The sequence below is a fragment of the Dermacentor albipictus genome, chromosome 3 (genome assembly GCF_038994185.2).
Source record: "Dermacentor albipictus isolate Rhodes 1998 colony chromosome 3, USDA_Dalb.pri_finalv2, whole genome shotgun sequence".
NCBI lineage: Eukaryota > Metazoa > Arthropoda > Arachnida > Ixodida > Ixodidae > Dermacentor > Dermacentor albipictus.
Genome location: NC_091823.1, coordinates 42,392,837 through 42,406,852, shown reverse-complemented (window position 1 = coordinate 42,406,852; position 14,016 = coordinate 42,392,837). Strand labels below are relative to the sequence as shown.

At 46.6% G+C, this 14,016-nt stretch overlaps 1 pseudogene; it reads right to left on the bottom strand.

The window, feature by feature from the left end:
- Positions 1-1,091: 1,091 nt before the first annotated feature.
- Positions 1,092-14,016, bottom strand: part of LOC135902501 (cytochrome P450 2B1-like) — a 36,821-nt pseudogene continuing 23,896 nt past the window's right edge.

The following is a 14,016-nucleotide window of genomic DNA, read 5'->3' as shown; positions in this document are numbered from 1 at the left end:
GCTCTCCTTAGAAGAATGGAATACCACACATACAAGGTGCACCAGACAGCACAGACTAGACCCTTCACTTCAACTCGGACCTCAAGCCGGACTGCACCGACGCTAAGCGTCTTTTGTGTGTCGACTGTGGCTGGGAGTTGCCTTCACGAAAACTTATTCAGCACTAATTGGAATTGCTGATTGTCCTGCATGTGATGTTTGCAGATGCGAAGAGAAAATTGACAACTTATTGTACCAGTGTCCTCAATTTCAAGCACAAAGAAAATCTTTGTCGAAAACATTTACGTAACTAGATGATCGTCCTCGGTTAGAAAAAAAAAACAGTACTACAGCACCGTTCCCACTGATCATCGGCTCAGAAGACAGTGAAGGCACTGTTGTGCTTTCTGCGAACGTCTTGTTTGCACGAGCGGCTTTCACTCAAGAACTTCCCGTGCACGTCACTATACCCTCTATCTCCCCCTTATCTCTCTTCTTCTGCTCCTTTCCCTCAGCGTAGGGTAGCCAACCGGACTCTTGACTGGTTAACATACCAGCCTTCTTTATCTCGCTCTCTCTCTCTCTACCTGACTGTGGTTGTTTTGACTTCGCTTATGTCACTTGCGTTCTGTCGAAACAGCTTGCACTAATGAGCAACGCCGATGATGCAGAAATGTAAGAAAAATGCAAAAAAGGCAAAATGCCCTAACGCCCATGATGCAAAATTGTAAACTTAAAGTAAGGAACAGAATTTTCTGATAATCTGGATGTCGCTGTGACACATTGAAAGTGTCAGATCAGCTATCAAGTTACCGAGTGCGGAATCAACAGAGACATTCGAAATATTTAAATATTTTGGTCGTACCTTTGTTTTAATAGCAAAATTACAATTTACAGTTGAAGTTACAATTTTGATGGCAGACTTGCACATTTGTACAGGACTTGACACACCATTGACAAATCACAGCGTTCCGAAAAAAGATTTTAAGAACCTTAGACAAAATATCTTACAGAAACTCAACGGTGATTGAACACAATTCCAGCGGAATTGTACAGAGTGTCGCAAGGTGGCGAAGATTAGGGCTTCAATATTAAAAGGAATATTGAACGTTGCGAATATTGATGCAAGCCAGGACACACAGGATAAACAAACAAGGTAGTAGGGTAGATTTTGCACTCGGCAATGCATTCTGCATGCACGTCTACCGCGGCGTAAACGTCAACTTGTAGCGGTTAAGTTCTACCAGCGGAATATCGATGGAGTCGAGATCGTGGATCTTCCCATTTCGGGCAGGATGCGATACTTCTGGAGGAGACACGTGATGTACAGGAAGATCTCTACGGAGGCCAGGATCTCGCCGGGGCACATGCGTTTCCTTGAGCACAAAAGAAATGGGAAATAAAAGAATGTGAATGTTCCGAGACGGAGGCCGGCTGAAGCCTTAGAGAGTTCGCCGAAACAAAGAAAGCACATGGGATGTCGATCGGTATGCACAGAGTAAGACGGCAAAATGCGTGCACTGCTCTCACGCTGAAGCAAAGTTACTGACTCGTGTCATAAGACAAGAGCACAATGTCTTGGAGGCATCTGTATGCATCAGGTAAACTTAATGGGCGAGAACTTGCGTTAAGGGCCATAGCAAAGTCTTACCAAGCTTGACAGTTCAATATGTCGCACACAGTACGGCATTTTTCACCTATCTTTAAGTGAAATCCCTCAATTGCTCTTAAGTAGGTGCTGTATGTTGTCCGAGTATTACTTCTACGCACGCAACTGATTTGCAGGCAGTGCCGTGGTCTAGATTCGCAGTCCGTGTACGTCGCAAAAGGGAAACTCGCCTGCTGCTTGAGACATCTGCACAATGCAATTCCTGACTGCCTACTCCATTGTGATGATAATGCCATCGTCGGCAAATTGCACCAGTTGAGCCACTCGACTAATTGTACATTGGATGAAACGGTGCCCCGGTGTGATTAGTCGAGGGTGCCGTGAGTGTTTTGTATAGGCAATTTTGTTTTTTCTTCATGGACTCAGCCATCTTGTGCTGCTATGTGAGTCACTTCTCAACTATGTTTACAGCGACATCCAATTAACGTGGTCGTGCAACACCGACCACATCTGTCCAAAGAGTTTCATGCATAGAAATCGACTGTAACGCCGTGCATTGGTTGATACCGCTAGAAAAACGCCCGTGTTAGGGAAGCACTAAAAATGAATACTTTGTCAGTTAGAGAGGTAAATTATCTTGAATAACATTGCTGTCATAAATTTGGCGGGAAAATATTGGTCAGCTGTCTCGAAAATGAAGGGCATACTTCGCGTTATCGAATTTCTTGCCATAATATCAAGAGCCGATATGCCTGTCTGATGTCATGGATTTCAATGTATACAGACTGATATTATTCAGTCCATTTTGGCGCTGGAAGAACTCTAGAAACTTGTTAGCTTGCGTAGTTGGTTTCTTTAGAATTCAATGTAATCTTGCTCCACCAATAAAATATTAACTTCACCCAAGTATTCGCTCTAAATAAACATTTGACATCACGCCGAGAAGGTTCGGGCACGCAAGAGGGGCAATGCGACCGGTCCTTCGTTATCGCTTATTTGCTGGCTTACCATGTGGAAAAGTGCAACTTTTCAAACTGTAAAACCGTAATTTACTATACGCAGTGACTGCCCACGTGTTCAATAGTCGTTGCGCTCGCATAACTGCTCTCTACTTTCCCGCATTGCCTCCGCGCTCGAAAATAGTTCCTGAGAAACGACGATTTTGCAAGACGTCCGCTTCCGTCGTGGCATCATGGAAATGGGCGAATAAAATTGGCTGGCGCAATTCGCTTCCATTTCGGCAAGCGTAGATTTGCCACTGCATTCTTATAGTTTGCGGGCCAGCTACAACAGCAATATTTTTATTTAGTGATCCGCTGCGGTGGCTTAACGGCTAATGGGTTGGGCTGCTAAGCGCGAGGTCACGGGATCAAATCTCGGCTTCGGCGGCCCCACTTCGACGGGGCGAAATGCAAAAACGCCCGTGTCCCCTGCATTGGAGGCAGGCACGTAAGATCCCGCCGCGCTCAAAACGAATCCGGAGCTCCGCCACTGTGGCGTGCCTCATAATCGAATCGTGGTTCTGGCCCGTAAAACCTCAGAATTAATTCATCTTTCTTTAGCGCCCCTTTAACAACCAATGATGGTGGAACTCCAACGACTCATTGAAATCAACAGTATAGGTACTTCTCTTACCGATAGAGAAATGGAGGAGGTGCTCGGGTTTCGGCTGGATGAGGGCGCCGTCTTCCTTGAAGAACCGAGTCGGGTCGAATTTGGACGGTTCTTTCCATAGCGTCGGGTCGTTGTGAACGGCCCACACATTAGGAATCACGGTGGTTCCTTTGGGGATAAAGTACTCGTCGAACACGGTGTCCTCGCTGGCACTGTGGATCAGATTCAAAAGAACGCCCATAAGAGTGAGATCAAGAGGGTTGAACAGGTGGCATATTGTTTCATCAGAATGTGACGATTTAGTAGCCAACCAATGGTGTGTGCGCAACGAAAGCCGTTTTGCTGATAGGTATTTCTGCGGTAGATTTTCGACCATTTGCCCTGTAAACCTGCCAAGAGCACGTTTTATAATATGGTTTCGACATCTTGTACAGGTGTGGTTGTTGCTGAAAAGAGGTCTGTTACGGTTCCTTATTAACGAAACAGAGAGAGAGATGCAAATGAGAGAAAGACAGAAAGGTATTAACGGAAACCATTTGAAAAAAAAGAATATCTTCCACAGAAGGTCGGGCTATTACATATTAAAATGACAGCTTTCTTCGGTTCTTCCTCCTGCTTCGCGGTGTGTACGTATGTACGCTTTGTAAGGACGTGTATGTGGCCTTAAGGACCGCCTTTACACGTCCATATACCGGGTGTTTCAGCGAGCACCCTAAAGAAAATTTTAAAGATTGCCTGGGGCAGAAAGCACAATTCTAGTGCATGAGCTGGTCTGCTCGAAGAGGCGGGCATTTGCACAAAAAATTGAAATGCATTATCAACTAATTATAAAATCTCTACTTCAGTTTCTAGCTAATTGCCTTATGGCACATATTGTAAATAAAAGATTTAGCCGTGGAGTTCGCAAGGCTAATCCATTTAGAACGAAGTCTCAGGATGACACCAGCTTCAAAATAGTAATTCAGGAACTTTGCGCAGAAATGGTGTCTCCTGAATGGTTTCATCCACATAACTCTTCTTAAGTAGATATGCCTTGCAGTCTAACCCAATAGAATTTGTAAAGCGCAATACGTATAATAGGGTAATTACTTAAAAATTTATGCAGGTATTTTTTATTAATTATTCGATTATGAATCTAATTTTTTGTGCAAGAAATGTCCACCTCTTCGAGTAGACCCACTCATGCACTAAAATTGTGCTATCTGCCATAGGTAATTTAGAAGAAGAGTTTTTAGATGGTCGCTGAAACATCCTGTGTATGGGGTTTTCCAGCTGTAGGTGTTAGCCAAGAAGTTCAAAGAACAAAAAATTGATTGAAATAGCGCAGTGGAAGATACGATTTTATGGCCTATGGTGTTTGATCACCAGACCTCTGATGGTAGAACACCACGATTCTTCAAATTGTATAGAAAGCGAAGCTTTCTTTGCGAGCCACCCAAGACTTTTCTGACCGCGACTGCCACCTGCTGCTGCTGATGCTGCTGCTGATCGTGCTCCGAGGTGTGACAAGGGTAGTTCAAGTGCGCGTTACAGGTATCGCAACCGACCACCCGGAGCCCACAGGGGTATGTGTCATTGCGCTTGGACCCTTTCTGCACTATATTCGGGATCAGCCTATGGTTTTTGCACAGTATATACAAGGTATTTCACTTGAGCTAATCATTAAAAATATGCGAAGTCTACGTAGCTGGACAGAACCAAGGTACTGTTCACCGTCGTTTGGAGACACTCTAAATACTTTCTGCATTCCCCCTAATTATATACCGAATTAGATTAGTCGTAATTAGAGAATCAACTGAAATAATATAGTTAGATGAAAAGTGTCAATAAGAAAATTGTAGAACAATATGAGGAACTCCCGATACATCTTTCTATTGCTCAATCCGTGCTATATAAAAGTGTTTTTCCGAGCGGGAAAGAAGCCAGCCGATACACGCAATGCGCATAAAGATGCCAGTCGCACGGCAATTTTGCGCATACTCGTGGGCTTGTTCTTATTCGCGGGTGTAATCGGTGGGGCTCGATCAGCACCGGTGATTTGCCACCTGCTCTCTCAACCTACGCTCTGTGGCTGCCCACAGGCTTGTTATCGTGCACGACTACATATTAAAGAAAAAGTCACAGTTTCACCCGAAAGGCGAAACATGCACTGCGATGGCAATTTAGTAAACAGTTATAAGAAATAAGAATATTAGTCTAATCGGCCCTATAAGCTTGGAAACATTCGCTTACTATCTAAATTATCAAGCATCGTGTCACGCGCGCACAGGTAAACATGAACATATCTCGCTCGATGACCGCGGAAACTCGCTGCCAAAACGCTGGAATGAGTAGGCGCTGCAGCAGTAGGGAGCGAATTGACCTTCGCGCTGTCTCTCGCTGCGACGCCAACTAAACGTCGAAAGCACATCACATACGAAGCTACCGGCACTGCGCGTAATTTGTCCGCCTTGCAGATCGATTTGATGATGGCCGCGCGGGCGCGCACTTTGTTTGCGTCGCAGATCACTTGCAAGATGTACCGGCGCCCACGCCGTAAGCAGCAGCCGCCGCAGTAGAACGCGTCCAACCCTACCTCGCCTCCCTCGCTGCTTCGCCCGCGACAGAAGACGGCGCGTTTCCGCTCCGCTTTCCTCCCTTGCGCGCGCGAAATTGAGCCGCGATCGTCGGCTGACTCGCGCAAGCTTTCACTCGCACATACAGCGTACGGTGCGCGGCGACGATGTTATAGCGTTGGGAATTGATACAGATCATGGCATTGGCAACGACAGCGACGGCAGAAATGCGCTTGTAATGTCCATATAATTATTGTCGCAATAAACGAAAAAGATCAAGGAGGTGTATAAAAAAATCCCACAATTGAAAGCATCTATGACATAACTGATTAAATCAAGCATGTTAGTTAATTGTTTGTCAAGGGGGTGCCAAGAAATCATAATCAACATTATTATTATCATCATTTGCATGGCATCGTGCCATGTGCCGCTTGTCGCGCCATGTGTGATACGCGCCGCGTAGCGTCGACATGTAGCAGTTGCTCGTAGCAGTTGTATGTAGTAGTTGCATGTAACTGGAGCTGATCAACTCAAGCAGGCTAGATGACTATTTGTCACTGCCTCGTTTCAAAGGGGACGCGAATAAATGATGATCATCGTCAACAGCATCGTATCGTGCCACGGTTCAAAGGATGTGACATGTTGGGCGTGTACTCTCATACCTGTGCTAGCTCTTCGGTACACGTTATGGTGCGTCCTCGCAAGGTATACGAGCCCTCCGGTGCATACGGCCGAGAATCGAACTCCTATGGAAGTCCTCCTACAGCTTACGCTATGACTATGGTGCCTGCACCGCACAGGTCCGTGACTTCTTCATTGCGATAGTAACTATATAAACAGTACAAACACAATTCTACGACGCCAACGCCAAGAGTTTGAGTATAAAGTCCAAGGGCGATAACATCGTCGATGCTCCCCCTAGGCTGTTTGTGCGAGGCTCAATCTCTCCCGCGCGAGAGAGCCGGAAGTGGAGAGGAATGGCGTCGTCTTCCGTGGCGCGCTAGGCACCCAACATTACGAGGCACCGGGGGGAGGAATAGGGAGGAGGAGGATGGGTGGGGGGGGGGGGGGGGGTGTTCTACTCCGGCTGCAACTGCGCATGTGGCGACTGCGCGCGATCGCGCTGCCGTCTTTTGAGAGCGATCTGCGTTGGGGGCAGAGTCTAGGTGCGTCGGCGGCTCGTAGCTTTGTGCGTGCTGCGTTCTCGGCGCTCACTTCGCGTTGAAGCGATCGTCAGCACAAACATGCTGTGATGTGTTCACGTTTGATGTGCGCGCTGACATCATGATCGTTAATTTCGATAGGAAGCGAATGTTTACAAGTTGATACGGCTGATAAAAGTACTATCCTTACTTCTACTAATTTGCTGTCGCATTCGATGATTCGCCTTTCGGGCGAAACTTCGACCTCCTTTTCTAACGCTACCAATCATCTACAATTACACTATTATAACGGTTACACGTGCTAACTTGACCAATTATGCATTTATTTCGCAGATATAAGGAGTCACAGGACGGACAGATTTTGCTCGAGTACTCGCCAAACAATGCTCATGCATTAGAAAGCATTGCTTTAAGAAAAGAGAAACGGAAGAGGAAAGCACACCACGACACTTGAGCGCATACATAGGTCATGCGCTCTAGAGACGAGGGTCGAGTTGCCTAGCTAACAAGAATTCTAGTACAGCATCGTGAGCCTTGTGTCGAGTTGAAGTTCGACCTTTTGGAAATAAGAAAACAATCTCTGAAATTGTTTTGGCTCAAGGATTCTTCTGCCCTATAAGTAAAAAAAAACAGGGTCAATACCTTGGCATAAGTTTTGGTCACCAGTTCTTGGCAGCCTGACCGTCCCCAGCGATCGTCGGCTCAGAAGGCAGTAAAGGCACTTTTGTGCTTGCTCAAAACCTCTGGTTTGCGCGAGCGGCTTTAACTGAAGTACTGTCCGTACACGTCTCTACACGTTCTCTCTCCCTTCTCTCTCTTCCCCTTTTCCCTTCCCCCAGCGTAGGGTAGCCAACTAGACAATTGACTGGTTAACATCCCTGCCTTCCTATATTCTTCTCTCTCTCTTCTGGCAGCCTGCTGTAGGGTTGCGCGAACATCACACCGCCGTCTCTGTTTGTTTACTGAATGCTCATGTGGATTCTTTTTTTGTTGTTTTGTACGTCTACGTAGCCTTTCTGGGCCCATAATGGGCCTGTAATGTTGTGTAGATAAATAAATAAATAAATAAGTAAATAAACTGAGATACATGACAGAGATGTTGACGATATAGAAGGCCGGTTTTCTTCCCGGCACGGGTGGAAAACACGCCCACTTCGCCAATCTGTCGCACCCCGTCACATACCCGCGAGAACACACCACGTCAAGGTGATGTGTACGCATTAACGATTCATTATTACTCCGAACAAAACTGAATTTTTTTTAAACAACCGGGGATTGCACCGTTCCGAAAGGAATAAACGAAGGCTGCCCACCGATGGCTCCGGCATTGGCTTTTCTCGGAGCTGCCGGGAGAATGAATTTTTAGCCGTAGAATAAAATTTATGTGCTGCAGTAGAATGTTGCCGAGCTCTTTCGGGATATAAACGACACCGCTCTGCCAACTATTCTTCCCTGAGGATGCATTCTAACGATGTTTTTTTAACATTTCTGCTGCACGCCGCCCTTACTTTGAAGTAGCAACAGCAAGCTAAGCAAGGGGAAGCTGATCAATTGCAAAATGCGGTACTATCCTCCTCATCCGGTAATATACTTTCACTGCACTATCTCAAATCAACGGACTCCCTCTCCGATTGCGCGTGGTCCTTGCCTCTTCTTTGCCAATTACATAAAAAGAAAGCTGCCAAAGTATGCATTGCGATTTGCTTTCAAAGCAAACGAATGTGATCTCCTATAGACCATTTTATCGGTGAGGAGGGACAAAGGCTCGAACCAGCGTGCCGCGCTGCTGTCCTCATCGCACTGATATGTGCGGATTCCGTTTTCTCCAACGGCAGATTCGAAAGGCACTGATTTAACTGCAATCTAGTGCGAGTCTAACGTGCTCTGTGTGGGATTTCTGCGATGTCAGATGACTCAAGGTCGACGGGCTACCACTCTGCTGCATTTGGCGGAAAAAATAAATTTGAGAAGCAAGCGCGAAGTGCATCTTCACGCCGCGGAGACTTCATGTTCACCGCCGCTGCGATAGCAGAGAAGCATCCGCTTTGCATTGCCAGAATAAAAGGACTTGATGCGATCGCGTATCTGTTCGGAAGGTTTGGTTCGCAGTGAGTGCTCGGCGATGAACCCGGAACTCGAGATTGATGATCAAACTAGGATACGAATGAAAGGTCCGTATTCGAGTCGGTCAGCTATTGCGAATGGATGAAGTTAACTATTTCTTAATGCACGCACATTAAAGTTATTCTCCTCGAAAGTGTTCTAAGGTTATCATGCTTGACAACCAACGTTCTCGTGGAAGTTGACCGAGGACGTATTATAAAAACAGTCCGCGCCGACTGAGAAATAAAGGTGTACGTGTTCTTTTCCATTCTGTAATCAAAACCATGCCTACCGTGTGCGTGCCAGCCCTAGTTCACATGGGCTCCCCTGTGCTTCTGAATCTCGCCGGCAAGCTGTCGACACTGCTCATCGCGCGCTGTATTACTGCAGAAAATAAAGCGGCTGTTGCAAAGAGTAAGTTGTTCTTTTTTCAGCTTTCTCGAGTGGGTGAGGTGCCCTTGCACGTGCAGACACCATTGGAGACCTAAGACCTAATCTTTCGACGCGTTGCGAGCGTCTTGTTGATCGTGGAATATTTGCTGCCACTGACAGCAGCTCATTTTATCCTTGTTAACAGCCCCTTGATCGAGTTATTTTACAGTTCTTTGTGTGATAAAGCTTGATGCCCGGAGGCCAGATAAACACTGTTTCGAAAATTGTACTGCGAAAATTTTAGGGGCACGAAAGCTGGCAAAACATGTTTCCTCTGAGCTTCGCCGTTACCTGGATTGGTATCTACACTGGTGCGGCAAACCACATGAAACATGGAGACACCTGATTGTTGTCGCCCGAGTGATACCTTAACAGAGTTCAAGGCTGGACATACAATAATATGTTACATGTATACGTCACGTATCGACAATGTTCAGACTTGACTCGCCTCTTAGGTAGATCGTGGGCAGAGCTGCAGGAGGGCCTCTAGGCCCGTAACAGTTAGTTATTGCGCTTATAGAGAAAGAGAGAGATGCAAATGAGAGAAAGGCAGGGAGGTTAAGCAGAGTTAAAGCCGCCGGTTTGCTACTCTGCACCAAGGGAAGGGAAAGAGGAAGCAAATACAGAAAGAAGAACGGGGACAGAAAGAAAGGCGTGAACAAAAATTGAAAGGGGGTGACGGGATGGGATCACTATAGTCTTTCTAATAGGCCACTGCCACGTAAAGAGGTCAACAAAGCCTTGACCGACTTTCGGTGCAACGACAGTTCATGTCGGCATTCCAACACTGTCTGTTCTTAAAGTGGCATGTCGTCAAGGCACGTCAACACGGCCGCTAGTGACAGCTTGTGCGTGCTGTATCGAGGACAATGGAAAAGTACGCGTTCTATAGTCTCCTCGCCTCTGCAGTGAGTGCAAGCCGCGTTCTCATCCATACCGACTCGGAAGGCGAAAGATCTTGTGACAGCGACACTAAGCCACATTCGGCAAAGTACTGCTGTCTCGAGTCGGGGGAGTCGAGATGGGGTCGAAGTAGAAGGGAAGGATCCAGTCGGTGTAGACGTGTGTGTTTCAAGCTTAGTGTGTTCCATAAAGATCTTATGGCTTCATTTGCAAGCACAAGAATTTTCATTGCTGCGTCTGTTCTTGAGAATGGAAACATTGCAAGCCCGCCTCATGTGCAGATAGTGCTGCCACATCTTCATGTTCATTCCCATTATGCAACAGTGGCTTGGACTCCACTGTAAGGTGATGTCTTGTCATTGCTCGACGTAGTGGTGAAGCAGCAGTCTGATTTCTAGGACTAGTTGTTCGTGGGGTTCGTGGCGTAAGGTAGAAACGAAGCAACGAAGAGCAGCCTTGGAGTCACTGAACACGCTCCATTTCCTTGGCAGCTCATCAGAAATTACGCGAAGTGCATATCGAATAGCAGCCAGTTCCGCGGCAGTCGATGTAGTCTGGTGAGGTAGTCGAATCCTTACGGTAAAGGTTTTCGCAGAAACGATCACCGATCCAGCAGACGCATTCACAATGGCTGAAGCGTAAGTATATAGATGATTCTCGTTCCATGTGTCGTGCAGGAAGAGCAGTGAAAGCTGCTTGAGTGCTGGAGACGAGAGTTCTGCTTTTGTTCGTATTCTTTGCACAATTAGTCGAAATTGGGCTTTAGCCAAGCACCATGGGGGGAACGGAACTTTTGCTGGAGCTGTTTAACCTGATGTAAGGTGTGCACGATAGGACAGGACTGTCTGACAAAAGGAGGCACGTGGTCGATCCTCTGGCGGACGGCTAGATGATGGACAGGGGCTCAAGCAAGGTGTCTTACGTGTGCTCTGACCACCTCCATCACTATATGGGTCTTGGCTTGGAAATGACAATTGTTTCAGCTGCTGACGAGCACTGGGGAAATCCAGGACCCACTTTAAGTGCCTGGGCCTGGACGCTTTCCAGTGTATGGATATTAGTTCTGCAGATGTTGGTCAGCACAGGCAAGCTGCATCGCAAATATCCAAGAAAGACCGTCGTGTACATTTGCATCATTGCATGTACTGACCCAGGCTTTTCCTCGAAGAAACGTGAACACATTAGAAACATCCGTCAGGCGTTTCTTAAGGTAGACTAAATGAGGACTCCAGCAGAGATCATGAGCAATCATTACGCCTAAGTATCGTGCGTCCTGATGTAAGGTTTGCTTTCACCGTCGATAGAGACGTAGTATGATCTCATTGGCTTTCGGCTAAATGCAACGAATTCGCATTTTTCTGGCGAGATTTTGAGACCTTGTTCATTTAGGTACATCGATATTGACGACGCAGCTTCTTGAAGCCTTGCCTATGCCTGCGGCCGTGTCACACCAGATGTCCAGACGCAGATGTCATTGGCATACATTGATACGTTAACCGTGTTCGGAAGTTGTTGCACGAGACCAATGAGTACAAGGTTGAAGAGCGGACTCAAGACAGCGGCTTGCGGAACTCCATGGTGCGTGTAATATTGCGAGGTTGTGATAGCTTCAGTGCTATCAAATAGAGTCTGCCGATATAAATAACTGCGTGTCCAACAATCTAATTGACCGCCTAGGCCCACCGATTCCAATACTTCAAGTATGGTGTCATGAAGAACGTCAGGCTTCCTTTATATCTAAGAACATTGTGACAGATAATCTCTAATACTTCTTTTCATGTTGAACATAGGTTACCAGATTGATAACGTTGTCGATAGAACATCGGTGAGGACGAAAGCCAGCCATGGCATCTGGGTAGATTTCGTAATGTTCGTGGTACCACTCAAGTCTGGGGAGGATCATTCGCTCCATTACCGTTCCAACGCAACTTGCCAACGCAATTGGTCGGTATGAAGTAATCTCTAAGGTAGACTTGCCAGGCTAAAACAGCGGTGCCAGGTGGCCGATCTTCCAGGACTCGTTAAGGATATTAAGGAGCGCACTTCGTGCCCATTCCCCGAGGTGACATAGCATACGGTAAGATATGTCATCCGGACCAGGCGACGATGACCAATTACATTGGGTGAGCGCCGCGTCAAGCTCTTGCGCTGTGAGAGGCAGACCCATGCCTGAATCTCGTGAATCTAGAATATGGTTCTATGTAAGTGAACCTGTGCAAGTTGGCTGGCCTGCAATCATAGCACGGAAGTCTTGCGCCACATCAATGTCTTGTCGGCGCTGGAACAGTGCTAGGGCCATAAACGGAAAGCCCTGTTCCGGAAAAGAACGTTGACCTCGCACATTTCTCCATATTTGAGATATCGGTTTTGCGGGGATCTAGCGACGTACAAAATTTCGGCCACCATTGTGCCTCTAGTTTATCCATTTGGCGTTATATCTTCTTTTGCATTCACCGGGCTGTTCTTAGACCCTGAATTGACTTAGTGCGTCGGTATCTTCTTTCGGTACTACGGCAAATCGCATGAAGCCACTGCAATTCTAGGTCGAATTCAGAGTATCTTGGAAAACACGTGAGTGTGCGCATGGCCGTCTGTGCCGTTTCGTTGATATCTTGTTGAAGTCCACAAGAGAGGTCTTTGTGTCAAGCGCCCTCAATCTAAGATTTAAAAATGGTCCAACCTATACTTCGTATCGTGGTGGACGTATACGTGTTAGACATTTCCTTGATGTTGAGGTAACTGGGGAGGTGGTCGCCTCCATGCGTTTTAATGTTCAAGAACCACTTAACCTGTGTGGCGAGGCGGCCGGAGACGAAAGCAAAATACGAGGCAGCTGCTGTACATTATTCCTCGCAGAAAAGTTGGACTCGCGTCATTCAGCAGGTAGAGACCATTGTTGGAAACTAATGAAGCTAGTCATCGGCCCATCACGTTAACTTTTGAGCTTCCTCAAATGGTATGGTGTACGTTGAAGTTCCCTGTGATAATCCATAAAGCAGGTTGTATTATTAAGTTGTTTTCTAGTCTTTTGGTGTCAAATCGACTTGATGTGAACAGATATGCCCCCAAGAGTGCAAAGGGGGCTTTTCTATTTTTAACAATCATGCACACATACTGATTGTCGTCATGAGGTTGCACAGGTTGGACGACGTAAGTGAGCTCACGGCGAATAAACATGACGACCTTGCTACTTTTGCTGTCGCTTGATGAAAATATTGTCTAGTAGCTGGATAGCCTTATTGGATGTGATAATCTTGGTTCACAGATGACAATGATTGGAAATCGGTTAGGGATAACAAACTGACGAAAATCGGCGATGCGAGATCTTAGACCTCTCGCGTTCCACTGAAGGATCGACGCTTTCCTCACTATGGCTATATCGAAGCTAAGAGCTTAGTGACGACACCCTATGAAGTTTCCCAACACTTCTAGGGAAAGCGCAAAAACTTTCCACTCGTCATTAACAGAGCGTTCGCCGTGCATTCTCCAGCACGATCCAACATACCATCATGGTGCCGGACGATAGACGGTGTTATGATTGCAAAATGGCTGCGCCCTCAATAAAACGGTCTATAAACGAGTACAGCATTTGATAGGGCTGTTCAAACAACGTTGCGGGTCACCGCCCGATGCTAGCGGAGGCGGTTACGTAAATTTG